The sequence below is a fragment of the Salvelinus alpinus genome, chromosome 17, assembly GCF_045679555.1.
Source record: "Salvelinus alpinus chromosome 17, SLU_Salpinus.1, whole genome shotgun sequence".
NCBI classification, from domain to species: domain Eukaryota; kingdom Metazoa; phylum Chordata; class Actinopteri; order Salmoniformes; family Salmonidae; genus Salvelinus; species Salvelinus alpinus.
Genome location: NC_092102.1, coordinates 51,494,572 through 51,515,969, shown reverse-complemented (window position 1 = coordinate 51,515,969; position 21,398 = coordinate 51,494,572).

Sequence of the window (21,398 nt, the reverse complement as noted above, 5' to 3'; positions counted from 1 at the left end):
TCAGTGTAAACTATGTCTGGTACAGCCTCGCCATCGCGTTACCATGACTACTGAAGAGATGGGAGATTGAGAGGGGGGGGGGGGGGGGATAAGGGAGGAGATGACAACAATATCAACAACGTCAACATCAACAACAATAACAAGGCTGGGGATTGGCTGGGGAAACCAGAGTGGAATTGTATAGGTATGTACAGTATGTAACATTATGTACACACCAACCTGGACTCAGGGGCAGACGTAACATAGTAAGCGTAAATACCGAGAGGCATCCGGTCCCGAATAGACCATTTCAAACCTGGGGACGCTCTCGGTTTCTCTCCGTGGAGTGATGAAACAAACAACATCTACGGGCCCAAACCATCAGCAACAGGAAAATATTATTTCTGTCACATATGGAAAGAGGAGAGCAGCAAGGGACGGATGGAGGGAGGGGGAGAGCAGATAGAGGCTGGGAGGGAGGGAGGGAGGAGAGGGGGAGGGAGGACAGGAGGAAGGAGAGGGGGGGAGGGAGGACAGGAGGAAGGAGAGGGGGAGGGAGGGAGGTAGGAGGCGAGAAAGGAGAAGCAGAGAGAGGCTTGGAGAGGGAGAGGGATTGAAAGGGTTGTAGTGGTTCTCTGCTGGGGGATGGGTTTCCGCAATTTCAGAATGCTGCAGCAATGAGCACTGAAGCAGAATGATCACAGAGAGACAGGGGAGAGGAGAGGAGAGGAGAGGAGAGGAGAGGAGAGGAGAGGAGAGGAGAGGAGAGGAGAGGAGAGGAGAGGAGAGGAGAGGAGGAAGCTAGAAGAAGATGTTATATTACACTGTCTCGCATTACATACACAATCAGGAGAAAAGGAAGATGACAGTGGAATGAAGTAGATGGCCAGAGGAAGATGATGTAGGGGCAGGGAGAATGGAGGGAGGGAGAGAGGGAGGCAGGAGGAAGGAGAGGGGGAGGGAGGGAGTTAGGAGAGGTGGAGGGAGGGAGGGAGGGAGGGAGGGAGGCAGGAGGAAGGAGAGGGGGAGGGAGGGAGTTAGGAGAGGTGGAGGGAGGGAGGGAGGGAGGGAGGGAGGGAGGGAGGGAGGGAGGGGAGGGGAGGGAGTTAGGAGAGGGGGAGGGAGTTAGGAGAGGGGGAGGGAGGAGAGGAGGAGAGGAGGAAGGAGAGGGGGAGGAGGGAGGAGATACAAATATAAATAAATATAAATCAGTGTGTTCAGAGCCTAAAACACTCCTTCATTTTTTCATTATTCTGTCTGTCCGTGTGCGTGTCCGTGTGCGTGTCCGTGTGCGTGTCCGTGTGTGTTTCTGATGTAAGACAGTGGAATTTTCCACCGTTCCAAGGTACTTGGATAATAATAATAACTAGTAACCCTAACCCTAACCCTAACCCTAACCCTAACCCTAACCCTAACCCTAACCCTAACCCTAACCCTAACCCTAACCCTAACCCTAACCCTAATCCTAACCCTAACCCTAACCCTAACCCTAACCCTAACCCTAACCCTAACCCTAACCCTAACCCTAACCCTAACCCTAACCCTAACCCTAACCCTAACCCTAACCCTAACCCTAACACCTAACCCTAACCCTAACCCTAACCCTAACCCTAACCCTAACCCTAACCCTAACCCTAACCCTAACCCTAACCCTAACCCTAACCCTAACCCTAACCCTAACCCTAACCCTAACCCTAACCCTAACTCTAACCCTAACCCTAACCCTAACCCTATCCCTTACTGTAACCCTATCCCTTACCGTAACCCTAACCCTTACTGTAACCCTAACCCTTACTGTAACCCTATCCCTTACTGTAACCCTAACCCTTACTGTAACCCTAACCCTTACTGTAACCCTATCCCTTACTGTAACCCTAACCCTTACTGTAACCCTAGCCCTTACTGTAACCCTAACCCTTACTGTAACCCTAACCCTTACTGTAACCCTATCCCTTACTGTAACCCTAGCCCTTACTGTAACCCTATCCCTTACTGTAACCCTATCCCTTACTGTAACCCTAGCCCTTACTGTAACCCTAGCCCTTACTGTAACCCTATCCCTTACTGTAACCCTATCCCTTACTGTAACCCTAGCCATTACTGTAACCCTAGCCCTTACTGTAACCCTATCCCTTACTGTAAACCTAACCCTTACTGTAACCCTATCCCTTACTGTAATCTTATCCCTTACTGTAACCCTAGCCCTTACTGTAACCCTATCCCTTACTGTAACCCTATCCCTTACTGTAACCCTAGCCCTTAGTGTAACCCTATCCCTTACTGTAACCCTAACCCTTACTGTAACCCTAGCCCTTACTGCAACCCTAGCCCTTACTGTAACCCTATCCCTTACTGTAACCCTATCCCTTACTGTAACCCTAGCCCTTACTGTAACCCTATCCCTTACTGTAACCCTAGCCCTTACTGTAACCCTATCCCTTACTGTAACCCTAGCCCTTACTGTAACCCTAGCCCTTACTGTAACCCTAGCCCTTACTGTAACCCTAGTCCTTACTGTAACCCTAGCCCTTACTGTAACCCTAGCCCTTACTGTAACCCTAACCGTTACTGTAACCCTATCCCTTACTGTAACCCTAGCCCTTACTGTAACCCTAACTCTTACTGTAACCCTAGCCCTTACTGTAACCCTAGCCCTTACTGTAACCCTAACTCTTACAGTAACCCTAGCCCTTACTGTAACCCTAACCCTTACTGTAACCCTAACTCTTACTGTAACCCTATCCCTTACAGTAACCCTAGCCCTTACTGTAACCCTAGCCCTTACTGTAACCCTAGCCCTTACTGTAACCCTAGCCCTTACTGTAACCCTAACCCTTACTGTAACCCTAGCCCTTACTGTAACCCTTGCCCTTACTGTAACCCTAGCCCTTACCCTGAAAAATGGGTTTTAACAAACAGGACAATGGATGGAATATAACATGGTTTTATTATATTTGTATATATTGATATAATGTTTTATTTTGTTTAGTTTTCCCTTTCTCCCCCTTATTTTACGTTTCAACAGAATAAAACAATAAAACCAAGTTAACGTATAATGTTGGTGTTATATTCACGTCATCCAACAACACTACGGTTGAATACTTCTCTCACCAAACCTGTACTGCCACGCAGAAAAACAGTTCTTTTAGAAAATCACTTCATTTATGACCCTAGGAGGACACCTACCGGCCTTTTTAAGTATTACATACAAAATAACGTTATTTTTTTCATATATAACATTTAACTAGGCAAGTCAGTTTAGAACAAATTCTTATTTACAATGACGGCCTACCGGGGAACAGTGGGTTAAACTGCCTTGTGGGTTAAACTGCCTAATTAAACACAAAACACATTAGTGTTTCATTAGCTAGTTATCTAAGTTACTTACTGACTAAGCTTCTTCTTATTCATGTTGTCGTTGGATTTCAGGTGGAGTGGCATTGCTGACAGGCCAGCATGTTGACAGGCCAGCATGTTGACAGGCCAGCATTGTTGACAGGCCAGCATGTTGACAGGCCAGCATGTTGACAGGCCAGCATGTTGACAGGCCAGCATGTTGACAGGCCAGCATGTTGACAGGCCAGCATTGTTGACAGGCCAGCATGTTGACAGGCCAGCATGTTGACAGGCCAGCATGTTGACAGGCCAGCATGTTGACAGGCCAGCATGTTGACAGGCCAGCATGTTGACAGGCAAGCATGTTGACAGGCCAGGGCCCATTTCACAAAGAATCTGAGTAGGAGTACTGATTTAGGATCAGTTTTGCCTTCACACTGAGTACAATTACATTGACAGGGAGGATGCTGTCCTATAGATCACCATCCTTACTCTGAGATGCTTTGTGAACATGGGCTCTGGAAGAAAGCTGTTGCACAATACCTTGCAGATCAGTCGTTTCACCACAGGACCCTAGAGAAGGGGTAGGGAACCCTGTTCCTGCAGCACCACAGGACCCTAGAGAAGGGGTAGGGAACCCTGTTCCTGGAGCACCACAGGACCCTAGAGAAGGGGGAGGGAACCCTGTTCCTGGAATGCCACAGGACCCTAGAGAAGGGGTAGGGAACCCTGTTCCTGGAGTGCTGCAGGACCCTAGAGAAGGGGTAGGGAACCCTGTTCCTGGAGCGCTGCAGGACCCTAGAGAAGGGGTAGGGAACCCTGATCCTGGAGCACCACAGGACCCTAGAGAAGGGGTAGGGAACCCTGTTCCTGGAGTGCCACAGGACCCTAGAGAAGGGGTAGGGAACCCTGTTCCTGCAGCACCACAGGACCCTAGAGAAGGGGTAGAGAACCCTGTTCCTGGAGCACCACAGGACCCTAGAGAAGGGGTAGGGAACCCTGTTCCTGGAGTGCTGCAGGACCCTAGAGAAGGGGTAGGGAACCCTGTTCCTGGAGCGCCACAGGACCCTAGAGAAGAGGTAGGGAACCCTGTTCCTGGAGTGCTGCAGGACCCTAGAGAAGGGGTAGAGAACCCTGTTCCTGGAGCACCACAGGACCCTAGAGAAGGGGTAGGGAACCCTGTTCCTGGAGTGCTGCAGGACCCTAGAGAAGGGTTAGGGAACCCTGTTCCTGGAGCAACACAGGACCCTAGAGAAGGGGTAGAGAACCCTGTTCCTGGAGTGCCACAGGACCCTAGAGTATTTCAGTACAGCACCGTCTCCGTTCAACCCGACCCCTTTCCCTGTGTTTCAACTGGTCGTTCAGTACAGCACCGTCTCCGTTCAACCCAACCCCTTTCCCTGTGTTTCAACTGGTCGTTCAGTACAGCAACGTCTCCGTTCAACCCGACCCCTTTCCCTGTGTTTCAACTGGTCGTTCAGTACAGCACCGTCTCCGTTCAACCCGACCCCTTTCCCTGTGTTTCAACTGGTCGTTCAGTACAGCACCGTCTCCGTTCAACCCGACCCCTTTCCCTGTGTTTCAACTGGTCGTTCAGTACAGCACCGTCTCCGTTCAACCCGACCCCTTTCCCTGTGTTTCAACTGGTCGTTCAGTACAGCAACGTCTCCGTTCAATTGAACGTTCTATTACTATTCTATTACGTTTTGATGTGCTGAACGCAGCCCTGACCAACTGAGCTAATTGATCAGTTCAGTGATTAGCCTAAATTCAACACACCTGGACTTCCAGGTCGATTAAATCAAAAACATGAAGTGGCCGCAGCCCTCCAGGACCAAGGACACCTACCCTTTCCCTAGAGGTATTAATCAGCGCTTATGAACTGAATATTGTATGTGAATGTCCATATATATCAATGACACTAAAACATGGGTTGAATTGTTCAGCAACATTTGCAGTAAATGCTAACATGGCTTTGGTGATGAGAGGTACAGCATGTATGTATTGTCATCTCCCTATCAGGCCACTGCATGCTGGGACAAGGTCCTTACCTGGGAGTACAGCATCAGTCTCTCTGTCTCACAGCCATTCTGTCAACATGTATTATATGCAACCACTGAAATTCATACCAACAGCTACGGACGCAATCACTGACTTGTATTCACTTTGTGTACTTGTCCCCATTCATAAATGTTGTCTGGGATATACAGAGCCTTTGGAAAGTATTCAGACCCCTTGACTTTTTCCACATATTGTTATGTTACAACCTGAGCTCAATTTCAACTCTCATAGCAAAGGGTCTGAATACTTACGTAAATAAGGTATTTCTGTTTTTTATTTGTAATAAAAATATATATATAGTTGAAGTCGGAAGTTTACATACACCTTAGCCAAATACATTTAAACTCAGTTTTTCACAATTCCTGACATTTAATCCTAATAAAAATTCCCTGTCTTAGGTCAGTTACAATCACCACTTTATTTTAAGAATGTGAAATGTCAGAATAATAGTAGAGAGAATTATTTATTTCAGCTTTAAGTTTTTTCATCATATTCCCAGTGGGTCAGAAGTTTACATACACTCAATTAGTATTTGGTAGCATTGCCTTTAAATTGTTTAACTTGGGTCAAACGTTTCGGGTAGCCTTCCACAAGCTTCCCACAATAAGTTGGGTGAATTTTGGCCCATTTCTCCTGACAGAGCTGGTGTAACTGAGTCAGGTTTGTAGGCCTCCTTGCTTGCACACGCTTTTTCAGTTCTGCCCACAAATGTTCGATAGGATTGAGGTCAGGGCTTTGTGATGGCCACTCCAATACCTTGACTTTGTTGTCCTTAAGCCATTTTGCCACAACTTTGGAAGTATGCTTAGGGTCATTGTCCATTTGGAAGACCCATTTGGGACCAAGATTTCACTTCCTGATTGACGTCTTGAGATGTTGCTTCAATATATCCACATAATGTTCCATCCTCATGATGCCATCTATGTTGTGAAGTGCACCAGTTCCTCCTGCAGTAAAGCACCCCCACAACATGATGCTGCCACCCCCGTGCTTCACTGTTGGGATGGTGATCTTCGACTTGCAAGCCTCCTCCTTTTTCCTCCAAACATAACGATGGTCATTATGGCCAAACAGTTCTATTTTTGTTTCATCAGACCAGAGGACATTTCTCCAAAAAGTATGATCCTTGTCCCCATGTGCAGTTGCAAACCATAATCTGGCTTTTTTATGGCGGTTTTGGAGCAGTGGCTTCTTCCTTGCTGAGCAGCCTTTCAGGTTATGTCGATATAGGACTCGTTTTACTGTGGATATAGATACTTTTGTACCTGTTTCCTCCAGCATCTTCACAAGGTCCTTTGCTGTTGTTCTGGGATTGATTTACACTTTTCGCACCAAATTACGTTCATCTCTAGGAGACAGAACGCGTCTCCTTCCTGAGCGGTATGACGGCTGCGTGGTCCCATGGTGTTTATACTTGCATACTATTGTTTGTACAGATGAACATGGTACCTTCAGGCGTTTGGAAATTGCTCCCAAGGATGAACCAGACTTGTGGAGGTCTACAATTTTTTTCTGAGGTCTTGGCTGATTTCTTTTGATTTTCCCATGATGTCAAGTTTGAAGGTAGGCCTTGAAATACATCCACAGGTACACCTCCAATTGACTCAAACGATGTCAATTAGCCTATCAGAAGCTTCTAAAGCCATGACATCCTTTTCTGTAATTTTCCAAGCTGTTTAAAGGCACAGTCAACTTAGTGTATGTAAACTTCTGACCCACTGGAATTGTGATACAGTGAATTATAAGTGAAATTATCTGTCTGTAAACAATTGTTGGAAAAAATACTTGTGTCATGCACAAAGTAGATGTCCTAACTGACTTGCCAAAACTGTAGTTTGTTAACAAGAAATTTGTGGAGTGGTTGAAAAACGAGTTTTAATGACTCCAACCTAAGTGTATGTAAACTTATGACTTCACCTGTGTATATGGTACGTGTATTTTTTATTTATTTATCTAGGCAAGCCATTTAGGAACAAATTCTTATTTTCAATGACAGCCTAGGAACAGTGGGTTAACTGCCTTGTTCAGGGGCAGAACGACAGATTTGTACCTTGTCAGCTCGGGGGATTCCATCTTGCAACCTTTCGGTTACTAGTCCAACGCTCTAACCACTAGGCTACCCTGCCGCCCAAATGTATTTGTATGTATGTATGTATGTATGTATATATATACAGTGTGTACGTATATATGTGTGTATATATGTGTGTATATATGTTTTGAGTTAGCTAGCCCTCCTTCCGAGCACAAATTGGTCGTCACTAGTTACCACAAACACAAAGTCATAAACCCCGCCTATTTCTACTAATTCTCTTCTTATTAAAATGTAATTTTTAACCTAACCTTAACCCTAACCTTAACCACACGTCTAACCGTATGCCTAACCATAATCAAATTGAGACAAAATAAGCTAATTTGTGTTTTAATTTTTAACAATATAGCCCATTTTGACTTTGTGGCTGTGGTAAACAAGGATTTATGTATGCCCTAGATGACTGAACAGGTGGTGCCGTTTTAAAGCCACGATGTCGAACATCCTTTAGAAGTTATACAAATGCATGTATTAATGTCAACATTTATTATTGCCACGCTTATTCTATCACAAACACCTTAAAGCATACTTTTAAATTATAATATGTGAGCCAATTGTATTTATTTGGGGGGTACAAATAAAAACATCCTTAAAGTATGACTTCTTGAAAGTTTATTGTCTCCACTAGAACAACGAAAAAATACTTAAATACATGTCATTTTGTTTTTGAAAAATGTCATTGAAATACTGTAGAATTCCATCCATTCCTATGGAGGACTGTTCCCACTGGGGAGTGCCAATATGGCCGACCAGTGGCGTCAAAGCCTCTCATTGGTCAATACACAGCACCAGAAATCCAGGTTTTACATACATGATTGGTGGTAACTTGTGACAACCGCGCGAAGTGGAGTGCCAACAATTTTGCACATGCCCAGAGCAGGGCGCAAACCAATGACGTCAGCTAAGACCACAATCATTGCTTGCTGCGATGGGGCAAAGAGAGAGAGAGGTTTTACTCTCTCCAAACATATGTCCAAAATAAACCCAATGTGTTTCTATGGGCCTATTTTGGGCCTAAGCCTGTCACCTGCCTTCCTGTCTTTGGGAAAATGACTCCCATTGTTAGGTCGGAGACATCTGGTCATTACATACAGATCTCTGATGCTGCTGGTTTGAATGGAGTTTGTACAAAGTAACCATTTGAGGTTGTTGTTACAATACAAGTGAGGCCGCCCAAGACATCTAGCATGGAGTTACATGTAGCATGGGGTTAGACGTAGCACGGGGTTAGATGTAGCATGGGGTTAGATGTAGCACGGGGTTAGATGTAGCATGGGGTTAGATGTAGCATGGGGTTAGATGTAGCACGGAGTTAGATGTAGCATGGGGTTAGATGTAGCACGGGGTTAGATGTAGCACGGGGTTAGATGTAGCATGGGGTTAGATGTAGCATGGGGTTAGATGTAGCACGGGGTTAGATGTAGCATGGGGTTAGATGTAGCATGGAGTTACATGTAGCATGGGGTTAGACGTAGCACGGGGTTAGATGTAGCATGGGGTTAGATGTAGCACGGGGTTAGATGTAGCATGGGGTTAGATGTAGCACGGAGTTAGATGTAGCATGGGGTTAGATGTAGCACGGGGTTAGATGTAGCACGGGGTTAGATGTAGCATGGGGTTAGATGTAGCATGGGGTTAGATGTAGCATGGAGTTACATGTAGCATGGGGTTAGATGTAGCATGGGGTTAGATGTAGCATGGAGTTAGATGTAGCATGGGGTTAGATGTAGCATGGGGTTAGACGTAGCATGGGGTTAGATGTAGCACGGGGTTAGATGTAGCATGGGGTTAGATGTAGCATGGGGTTAGATGTAGCATGGGGTTAGATGTAGCATGGGGTTAGATGTAGCATGGGGTTAGATGTAGCACGGTGTTAGATGTAGCATGGGGTTAGATGTAGCATGGGGTTAGATGTAGCATGGGGTTAGATGTAGCATGGGGTTAGATGTAGCATGGGGTTAGATGTAGCATGGGGTTAGATGTAGCATGGAGTTAGATGTAGCATGGGGTTAGATGTAGCACGGGGTTAGATGTAGCACGGGGTTAGATGTAGCATGGGGTTAGATGTAGCATGGGGTTAGATGTAGCATGGAGTTACATGTAGCATGGGGTTAGATGTAGCATGGAGTTACATGTAGCATGGAGTTACATGTAGCATGGGGTTACATGTAGCATGGGGTTAGATGTAGCACGGGGTTAGACGTAGCATGGGGTTAGATGTAGTATGGGGTTAGATGTAGCACAGGGTTAGATGTAGCACAGGGTTAGATGTAGCATGGGGTTAGATGTAGCACGGGGTTAGATGTAGCATGGGGTTAGATGTAGCATGGGGTTAGATGTAGCATGGGGTTAGATGTAGCATGAGGTTAGACGTAGCATGGGGTTAGATGTAGCATGAGGTTAGATGTAGCATGGGGTTAGATGTAGCATGGGGTTAGATGTAGCACGGGGTTAGATGTAGCATGGGGTTAGATGTAGTATGGGGTTAGATGTAGCACAGGGTTAGATGTAGCATGGGGTTAGATGTAGCACGGGGTTAGATGTAGCATGGGGTTAGATGTAGCATGGGGTTAGATGTAGCACGGGGTTAGATGTAGCATGGGGTTAGATGTAGCATGAGGTTAGACGTAGCATGGGGTTAGATGTAGCATGAGGTTAGATGTAGCATGGGGTTAGATGTAGCATGGGGTTAGATGTAGCATGGGGTTAGATGTAGCATGGGGTTAGATGTAGCACGGGGTTAGATGTAGCATGGGGTTAGATGTAGCATGGGGTTAGATGTAGCACGGGGTTAGATGTAGCATGGGGTTAGATGTAGCATGGGGTTAGATGTAGCATGGGGTTAGATGTAGCACGGGGTTAGATGTAGCATGGGGTTAGATGTAGCACGGGGTTAGATGTAGCACAGGGTTACATGTAGCATGGGGTTAGATGTAGCATGGGGTTAGATGTAGCATGGAGTTAGATGCTCTGTGGTTGGTCTGGTTTGGTCCAATGCTATACCAAAAACAACAGACAACAGAATGACAATCTAGATTATTTTAGTATGAATTTATCTCTACTATTATAATAACGTTATAATAAAGGACAAGAAATACTTACGGTTAAAAGTACATGGAGTTAGTTTTCTAATGCTAACTACATTAAATGTTAACTACTTTGAATTATCTGAAGTAAAGCAATATTTTCCCCTATAATTCATAACGTATTTTTTGTCTTTTGTTTTCCATGAATGTCTTCCCTTTCTTAAAACAATTCCTTTTGTCTTCACTCTGAGCATGAATAAAGGTCTACAACCAACAGTTGAACTGCACAGGATGCAGTAGGTGAATTGTCTTTCAGTTGGCTACAGTGAGGAGTGATGAGAGGAGAACAAGGGGTTTAGATTAGGTGTTGTAAAGAGTACGAGGGGTGGGAGAGCGAGAGAGGCGGGGGGGGGGTGGATGGGAGAGAGCGAGAGAGGGCGGCGGGGGGGGGATGGGAGAGCGAGAGAGGCGGGGGGGGGGGTGGATGGGAGAGAGCGAGAGAGGGCGGCGGGGGGGGGGATGGGAGAGCGAGAGAGGCGGGGGGGGGGAGCGAGAGAGTCAGGGGGGGAGGTGGATGGGAGAGAGCGAGAGAGCGGAAGGTGAGGACTCCAGGGCACCAACGGATGGGCCTGTGAACCTACTGGACTAGACCTGTGGTTACTAATCTCTCCATGTCATTCACTGCCATTTCCCCAGCGCAGAACTGTCTGCCCAACACACACACACAAACCCACCAGATGAACCTGTTTGTCTGTAACAGAGGAAGAGAAAGAAAAAAAAAATACCCGCTTGCCATGCTGAAAAACACATGCCATCACCACCAACCTCCCTCTGTTTTCAACTGGTCCGGAAAACCATAACCCTCCTGCATTGCACAATGGGGCTCCAAGCACAGCCTGGGGAGAGATGTGGTCAACCTTGAAAGTGTGACTGATGGAGAGAGAGAGGGAGGAGGAGGAGGAGGAGGGGGGGGGGGGGTTGTTGAAGTTATGAAGAAGATGGTTCCACTCCATTCTCTTCTTGACTCTCGCCTGGTCTCTGTTAGGTCCTCCAGAGTTTTCCCAGGACTGGCTTTCCTAGCACTTCCTGTTAGCTGGTAGGCTAATTGAGATGCTAACAACATTACTGTACTGTACTGTAGGCCTACTGAGGAAGAATTGACAGGGCAAGGCCTAACAAGAGGTTTGAGGTATCTACAATAGAACTACCACTGTCCTGACCTGTAACCACCTACTCCTTGTACTCTAACTGTTCATGCACATCGTGGGAACCGCTGGAACCAAAAGGAATGATGAACAGTACATTCCATATTAGTAAACAACAATTTTGCAGTTTCAAACTGACACATGCACCATTGTACCACTAAACATGTCAAGGAGAGAGGGGGCATTAGTCTTCAGAACTAAAAAGATGACTAGGTGATTCCACTTGAATTCTGCTAATACTTAAGTCAGAATATCCCATCCCACTTTAATAATAATCTGACTTAACCCTACCCGACCTGAATTGACCTGACCTGACCCTGCCCTACCCTATCTGACCTGATAGTGTGGTCGTTGGTATTTACACAGAACCCTGTCTGACCTGATAGTGTGGTTGTGGGTATTTACACAGAACCCTGTCTGACCTGATAGTGTGGTTGTTGGTATTTACACAGAACCCTGTCTGACCTGATAGTGTGGTTGTGGGTATTTACACAGAACCCTGTCTGACCTGATAGTGTGGTCGTTGATATTTACACAGAACCCTGTCTGACCTGATAGTGTGGTCGTTGGTATTTACACAGAACCCTGTCTGACCTGATAGTGTGGTCGTTGGTATTTACACAGAACCCTGTCTGACCTGATAGTGTGGTCGTTGGTATTTACACAGAACCCTGTCTGACCTGATAGTGTGGTTGTGGGTATTTACACAGAACCCTGTCTGACCTGATAGTGGGTTGATAGTGTGGTTGATAATGGGTTGATAATGGGTTGATAGTGGGTTGATAGTGGGTTGATAGTGGGTTGATAGTGGGTTGATAGTGGGGAATCTCAGACTTCAGTGAGTTCAAGACAACTGGGAACTCTGAAAAAAAACGTTCCCCCGACTGGGAAAATACGTTTTGAACGGTCATCCAACTTGGAATTGCAAGTCGAGAACTCGGGCCTCTTTCTACACCTCCGACCAGGATCGCTGACGTCATAATGAGTCGACCCTGTTTGACCGCTCGGTTGTTTAGAAAGCACCATAAATCCAGAGAATGACAGACTTTGATGACAAAGTTTGATGACAAAATTTGCCCACGAAGGATCGCTGCACCACCTTCCTTTTGTTTATTTATTTATTTATTTATTTATTTGACCTTAATTTATACAGGTTTTTGTCATTGAGATAACATCTCTTTTCCAAGAGAGACCTGGTCCAATAGCAGCAGGGGGAACAACGTTTCAGACATAACAACTTACATAAACTAAAACATCATTAAACAAAACTATAAGCACACATACACTACAACAAAAACATTTTATGTTAAAAACACGAAAGTCTTGACTGAAAAACAGCTGGCCTAAAGACAATGACACTCTTCTATGATATATACATCGATCACGTGTTTAAACTCCACCAACAAAACTAGATCATCAAATTTGTAAATGTTCAGGAGAGAATTCCAGGACCACGGAGCTGAGTAACTAAAACTATTTCTACCATGACCTGTTCTAATTCTTGATACTGTTAGAAGCAAATGAGAATGGGACCGTCATTTATATTTATTTACTGACCTGACTAAAAAAGAACAGAGATAAAATGGCATTTTACCCAGTATGGCTTCATAAATCAGTGTATACCAGTGTTTAAGCCTACGCAAGGTCAATGACGACCAGCCAACAGCGCTGTAGAGATCACAATGATGTGTTAGACGTTTCTGATTTGTAATGAACCTGAGGGCTGCATGATATACTGAATCAAGTGCTGTCAGGGTAGTGGTTGAGGCCTGCATGTATATATAACATCACTAAAATTTAAAACTGCCAGTAATGTACATCGTACCAGCTCCTTCCTGGCCTCCAAAGAAAAACAAGCCTTATGCCGGTAAACCTATTTTCAGCTTGAGCTTCCTTATCAAGTTCTCTACATGCACAGTGAAGCTCAGCTTATCATCAACCCACACACCAAAATATTTATACACTTTAACTTGCTCTATAGCATGTCCAGCCAATGTAGCAATGACATGATTGGTAACATGCCTGGCATTTGAAAATACCATGCATTTTGTTTTACCCGAATTTAGAACCAGCTTTAAATCACACAGATTCTGTTGTATGATGTTAAATGCTCGTTGGGCATTTTCAAAAGCTAAAGATAAACTACTACCACTTGAATAAAGAACAGTATCATCTGCATATAAATGAACATCCGCTGTTTCAATAAGATCCCCAATGTTGTTGATGTACAAAATGAACATCAGTGGGCCCAAAATGGAACCTTGCGGAACACCTGAGCACACCTCTATGGACTCAGATTTACAACCATCCACCATTAAAAAAATGTGTACGATTTGATAGGTAATTTATAAACCAATCTAGAGCATGACCAGTAATTCCACAACATTTTAACCTTTGCACTAACACAGCATGGTCCACGGTGTCAAAAGCCTTCGACAAATCAATAAAGACAGACAACACAATGTAACTTCTTATCAAGAGCACAGTGGATGTCATTTAAAACCTTCAATGTTGCTGAAACAGTGCTGTGGCCAGACCTAAAAACCTGATTGCATTCCATTTAAGATGTTGTTTTCTTGGAAGTAGGCCTTCAGCTGCCTACTAACTAAGGACTCCAGTACCTTTGACAGTACATACGATGTTGATATGGGTCGATGGTTGTCAAGTAGCGAAGGATCTCCACCTTTCCTGTTCAAGTGAGCACAACACCACAAGGTGAGTCCAAAAAGGTATTGTATGCTGCTGCATAAATGATGTAATATGCCAGGGAGATATGTATACTGTAGCTAAGAAAGTATTACTAAGTGTATGTTGTGTAGTAAGCTGTTAGTAGCCCATGTGCCTCACCCTAATAATTAGGTCCCTTTTCCACTCATAATTTAGCCTCCTGTTGGTGGTGCACATGTAGCCTATAGCCTGTTTTAGAGGAATGTAATCATTGAATATTGTAAGAGCTTTCATTGTCGAACTTATATGCCCACTTTATTTATCCTGCGGTTCTGACTTGGTGTACAGGGAGAACACTGTAAGAACAGCCCATGTTCTAAATTCTGTCGCTGTACATTTCAAAAGTGCTGAACAAATAGTTATATTGACTATGTCTGTCCTAGCTCACTCATTGTCTTAATCGAAATGATCGATTGCCACTTATCCACTCGTCATCCCCTTATGCCATAGTTTGTACATCTCAATTGTCAGTAGAAACCACATTTGTTTAAGCAAGTCAGCCATATCAGCTATGTTTTCGTAAAAGGCAGTAAATGAGGCTGAAGGAACTGTTTCGCTGCCAGACAAGGCTCCTCTGATAACCAGGTGTAGCAGTGGTAAGGTGTCCGGACTCTGCTGTTGGGACAGCTTTATGTAGGCCCTGACAGTTTGTGGGCACCTTTTGTCACCGTTATAGTGCAATTCATGTATTGTTTAGTGTTGTGTTGTGTTGTGTAGTGGCTTTGCTGGCATGCATCCCCTAAATATTTGGGGAGTTTGCCCCATCAAGATGTACATGCTAAAATCGCCACTAATCACAGCACTGGCAAACCACGGTTTACCAACTCCCTGACCAATATGGCTGACCTTTATCCCATCATAAGAAGGTTCATGTTCATTCTAGTATTCTAATTCTAGTATTCTAATTCTAGTATTCTAATTCTAGTATTCTAATTCTAGTATTCTAAGGTTCAAGTTTTAATGTCAAGTGCACAAGTACAGTGAAATGCCTTTCTTGCAAATTCTAAACCCAACAATGCAGTATTCAATATCAAATGTAGCACTAAAAATAATGTAAGGTAGAACAGACACACACGAGAAATAAAAATAAGAAATAAGCAGAATGCGAGAAAGCAAGAAGCTATATACAGGGTCAGTACCATATTAATATATACTGGAGTGATGGAGGTAGATATGTATAGGGGTAAGGTGACTATATACAGGGTCAGTTCCATATTAACACTGTACAGGGATACTGGAGTGATGGAGGTAGATATGTAGAGGGGTAAGGTGACTATATACAGGGTCAGTTCCATATTAACACTGTACAGGGATACTGGAGTGATGGAGGTAGATATGTACAGGGGTAAGGTGACTATATACAGGGTCAGTACCATATTAACACTGTACAGGGATACTGGAGTGATGGAGGTAGATATGTACAGGGGTAAGGTGACTATATACAGGGTCAGTTCCATATTAACACTGTACAGGGACACTGGAGTGATGGAGGTAGATATGTATAGGGGTAAGGTGACTATATACAGGGTCAGTTCCATATTAACACTGTACAGGGATACTGGAGTGATGGAGGTAGATATGTAGAGGGGTAAGGTGACTATATACAGGGTCAGTTCCATATTAACACTGTACAGGGATACTGGAGTGATGGAGGTAGATATGTATAGGGGGAAGGTGACTATATACTGGGTCAGTTCCATATTAACACTGTACAGGGATACTGGAATGATGGAGGTAGATATGTATAGGGGTAAGGTGACTATATACAGGGTCAGTTCCAGGACCATATTAACAATGCACAGGGATACTGGAGTGATGAGGTAGATATGTATAGGGGTAAGGTGACTATATACTGGGTCAGTTCCATATTAACACTGTACAGGGATACTGGAGTGATGAGGTAGATATGTATAGATATAGATATGGTGCCACAGTGTCTCCTGACCCCTCCTGTCTCAGCCTCCAGTATTTATGCTGCAGTAGTTTATGTGTCGGGGGGCTAGGGTCAGTTGGTTATACCTGGAGTACTTCTCCTATCTTATCCAGTGTCCTGTGTGAATTTAAGTATGATCTCTCTAATTCTCTCGTTCTCTCTTTCTTTCTCTCTCTCGGAGAACCTGAGCCCTAGGACCATACGTCACGGCAAACCGGGCATGATGACTCCTTGCTGTCCCCAGTCCGCCTGGCCTTGCTGCTATTCCAGTTTCAGCTGTTCTGCCTGCGGTCATGGAACCCCTACCTGTCCCAGACCTGCTGTTTTCAACTCTTAATGATCGGCTATGAAAAGCCAACTGATATTTGTTCCTGATTATTATTTGACCATGCTTGTCATTTATGAACATTTTGAAAATCTTGGCTCTCTCTAATTCTCTCCTTCTCTCTTTCTTTCTCTCTCTCGGAGGACCTGAGCCCTAGGACCATACGTCACGGCAAACCGGGCATGATGACTCCTTGCTGTCCCCAGTCCACCTGGCCTTGCTGCTATTCCAGTTTCAACTGTTCTGCCTGCGGTTATGGAACCGCCACCTGTCCCAGACCTGCTATTTTCAACTCTCAATGATCGGCTATGAAAAGCCAACTGAAAATTATTCATGATTATTATTTGACCATGCTTGTCACTTATGAACATTTTGAACATCTTGGCATAGTTCTGTTATAATCTCCACCCGGCACAGCCAGAAGAGGACTGGCCACCCCTCATAGCCTGGTTCCTCTCTAGGTTTCTTCCTAGGTTTTGGCCTTTCTAGGGAGTTTTTCCTAGCCACCGTGCTTCTACACCTGCATTGCTTGCTGTTTGGGGTTTTAGGCTGGGTTTCTGTACAGCACTTTGTGACATTGGCTGATGTGAAAAGGGCTATATAAATACATTTGATTGATATCCAACCGATGGAGGTTGATATGTATAGGGGGAAGGGGACAGGGATACTGGAGTGATAGAGGTAGATATGTATAGGGGGAAGGGGACAGGGATTCTGGAGTGATGGAGGTAGATATGTATAGGGGGAAGGGGACTAGGCATCAGGATGCATGATAAACAGAGTAGCAGCGTAAATGAAGATTGTATGTGTTTGTAGAGTCAGTATAAATGCAGCAGCGTCAATGCAGATTGTGCATAGAGACAAAAAAATATATATATATACAAGGGTCAATATAGTCTGTGTAGCTATTTTGTTAACTATTTATCAGTCTTATGGCTTGGGGATAGAAGCTGTTCAGGAGCCTGTCGATGTCAAACTTGATGCTCCAGTACCGCTTTCTGTGCGGAAGCAGAGAGAACAGTCTATGTTTTGAGTGGCTGAAATCTTTAACGATTTTCCGGGCCTTTCCTTTTACTCCCCCTGTAGCTATTTAGTGTAGCTATTTAGTTAGTGAGCTATTTAGTGTAGCTATTTAGTGTACCTTTTTCTCAGTAGTATAGTATTGATAGAAGCTGTTCCAGAGCCTGTTGGTGTCAGACCTGATGCACCGGTACCTCTTGCCGTGCAGCGGCAGAGAAAAATAGTCTGTGGCTTGAATGGTTGAGGTCTTTGATGATTTTCCGGGCCTTTCTTTTCAAACCGTCTGATGTAGAGGTCCTGGATGGCAGGGAGCTCGGCCCCGGTGATGTACTGGACTGTCCGCACCACCCTCTGGTATAGAGGTCCTGGATGGCAGGGAGCTCGGCCCCGGTGATGTACTGGACTGTCCGCACCACCCTCTGATATAGAGGTCCTGGATGGCAGGGAGCTCGGGCCCAGTGATGTACTGGGCTGTCCTCACCACCCCCTGATATAGAGGTCCTGGATGGCAGGGAACTCGGGCCCAGTGATGTACTGGGCTGTCCTCACCACCCTCTGGAATAGAGGTCCTGGATGGCAGGGAGCTCGGGCCCAGTGATGTACTGGGCTGTCCTCACCACCCTCTGGTATAGAGGTCCTGGATGGCAGGGAGCTCGGCCCCAGTGATGTACTGGGCTGTCCTCACCACCCTCTGGTATAGAGGTCCTGGATGGCAGGGAGCTCGGGCCCAGTGATGTACTGGGCTGTCCTCACCACCCTCTGGTATAGAGGTCCTGGATGGCAGGGAGCTCGGCCCCGGTGATGTACTGGGCTGTCCTCACCACCCTCTGATATAGAGGTCCTGGATGGCAGGGAGCTCGGCCCCAGTGATGTACTGGGCTGTCCTCACCACCTTCTGTAGCGCCATGCAATTGAGGACGGTTCTGTTACCATACCAAAGGGTGATGCAGCCAGTCAAGATGCTCTCAATGGTGCAGCTGTAGAAACTTTTTGAGGATGTGAGGGCCCATGCCAAACATTTTTAACCTCTTGAGGAGGAAGAGGCTCTGTCCCACCTTCTTCGTGACTGTGCATGTGTGGCGACCATTTTAAATCCTTAGTGATTTGGACCCAGAGGAACTTGAAGCTCTAGACCCCACTGCCGCCCTGTCGATGTGGATGGGGGCGTTCTTGTTTCCAGTCGATGTGGATGGGGGCGATCTTGTTTCCCGTCGATGTGGATGGGGGCGTTCTTGTTTCCCGTCGATGTGGATGGGGGCGTTCTTGTTTCCAGTCGATGTGGATGGGGGCGTTCTTGTTTCCCGTTGATGTGGATGGGGGCGTTCTTGTTTCCCGTCGATGTGGATGGGGGCGATCTTGTTTCCCGTCGATGTGGATGGGGGCGATCTTGTTTCCCGTCGATGTAGATGGGGGCGATCTTGTTTCCTGTCGATGTAGATGGGGGCGTTCTTGTTTCCCGTCGATGTGGATGGGGGCGATCTTGTTTCCCGTCGATGTAGATGGGGGCGTTCTTGTTTCCTGTCGATGTGGATGGGGGCGTTCTTGTTTCCCGTCGATGTGGATGGGGGCGTTCTTGTTTCCCGTCGATGTGGATGGGGGCGTTCTTGTTTCCTGTCGATGTGGATGGGGGCGTTCTTGTTTCCTGTCGATGTGGATGGGGGCGTTCTTGTTTCCCTCGATGTGGATGGGGGCGTTCTTGTTTCCCGTCGATGTAGATGGGGGCGTTCTTGTTTCCTGTATTCCATGATCAGCTCCTTGGTCTTACTGACGTAGAGGGAGAGGTTGTTGAACTGGCACCACACGGTCAGGTCTCTGACCACCTCCCTGTAGGCTGACCCCCGTCGTCGCCGGTGATGAGGCCTACCACCGTCGTGTCATCAGCAAACTTAATGATGGCGTTGGAGTCGTGCGTGGCCACGCAGTCGTGGGTGAACAGGGAGTACAGGAGGGGACTAAGCACACATCCCTGTGGAGCCCCCCGTGTTGAAGTTCAGCGTGGCGGAGAGGACACTGCCTACCCTCATCACCTGGGGGCGGCTCATCAGGAAGTCCAGGTTCCAGTAACAGAGGGAGGTGTTCAATCCCAGGGTCCTTAGCTTAGTGATGAGCTTTGTGGGCACTATGGTGTTGAACGCTGAGCTGTAGTCAATGAATAGCATTCTCACATAGGTGTTATTATTATTAATTAATAATTATATTATTATTATTCTCTAGGTGGTTTTGATCATATCCTAGCAGTATGAAAAGTCTAGAATTTGCATAAAACAATTTGCCATAGAAACTCTAACAAAGTGTGGCTAGCTCTTCTCAGACAAAGACATGATTATAGAACAGACTCGTATGAAAATGGTGCCTAACCACCCAACTACAATGTCTAAAGTCATCCACAGACTTCAAGACATTTTTAACATGGTGTACATTCATTGGACCACGCATGAATCCCAGTGGAGTGTTTTACAGTTGAAAGTGACTTCACAGAGAGACCATGTATTCAACCAGGTTTTTATTCAGATGAAGGGGATCATTAAGAAAGGAGAGGTCAGGATTACAAAAAGTCATTATTAAACAGAAACAAACATCCTCCTTCATTAGTCATTACCTGACAACAGCATAAAATATTATTTTTTTAAAGAAATCATGGCTCAGTATAGCACCTCCAAACTATTCTGCTCAGGTCTTCCTCAGTGTGCAGCAGTCCTCAGTGTGTAATAGTCCTCAGTGTGTAGTAGGCCTCAGTGTGTAGTAGTCCTCAGTGTGTAATAGTCCTCAGTGTGTAGTAGTCCTCAGTGTGTAATAGTCCTCAGTGTGTAATAGTTCTCAGTGTGTAGTAGTCCTCAGTGTGTAATAGTCCTCAGTGTGTAATAGTCCTCAGTGTGTAATAGTCCTCAGTGTGTAATAGTCCTCAGTGTGTAATAGTCCTCAGTGTAATAGTCCTCAGTGTAATAGTCCTCAGTGTGTAGTAGTCCTCATTGTGTAATAGTCCTCGGTGTGTGTAGTAGTCCTCAGTGTGTAATAGTCCTCAGTGTAATAGTCCTCAGTGTGTAATAGTCCTCAGTGTGTAGTAGGCCTCAGTGTGTGTAATAGTCCTCAGTGTGTAATAGTCCTCAGTGTGTAATAGTCCTCAGTGTAATAGTCCTCAGTGTGTAGTAGTCCTCATTGTGTAATAGTCCTCGGTGTGTGTAGTAGTCCTCAGTGTGTAATAGTCCTCAGTGTAATAGTCCTCAGTGTGTGTAATAGTCCTCAGTGTGTAGTAGTCCTCAGTGTGTAATAGTCCTCAGTGTGTAATAGTCCTCAGTGTGTAATAGTCCTCAGTGTGTGTAATAGTCCTCAGTGTGTAATAGTCCTCAGTGTGTAATAGCCCTCAGTGTAATAGTCCTCAGTGTGTGTAATAGTCCTCAGTGTGTAATAGTCCTCAGTGTGTAGTAGAGCTCAGTGTGTAGTAGTCCTCAGTGTGTAGTAGTCCTCAGTGTGTAGTTGTCCTTAGTGTGTGTAGTAAAGCTCAGTGTGTAGTAGTCCTCAGTGTGCAGTAGTCCCCAGTGTGTAGTAGAGCTCAGTGTGTGTAGTAGTCCTCCGTGTGTAGTAGAGCTCAGTGTGTAGTAGAGCTCAGTGTGTAGTAGTCCTCAGTGTGTAGTTGTCCTTAGTGTGTGTAGTAGTCCTCAGTGTGTAGTAGTCCTCAGTGTGTAGTAGTCCTCAGTGT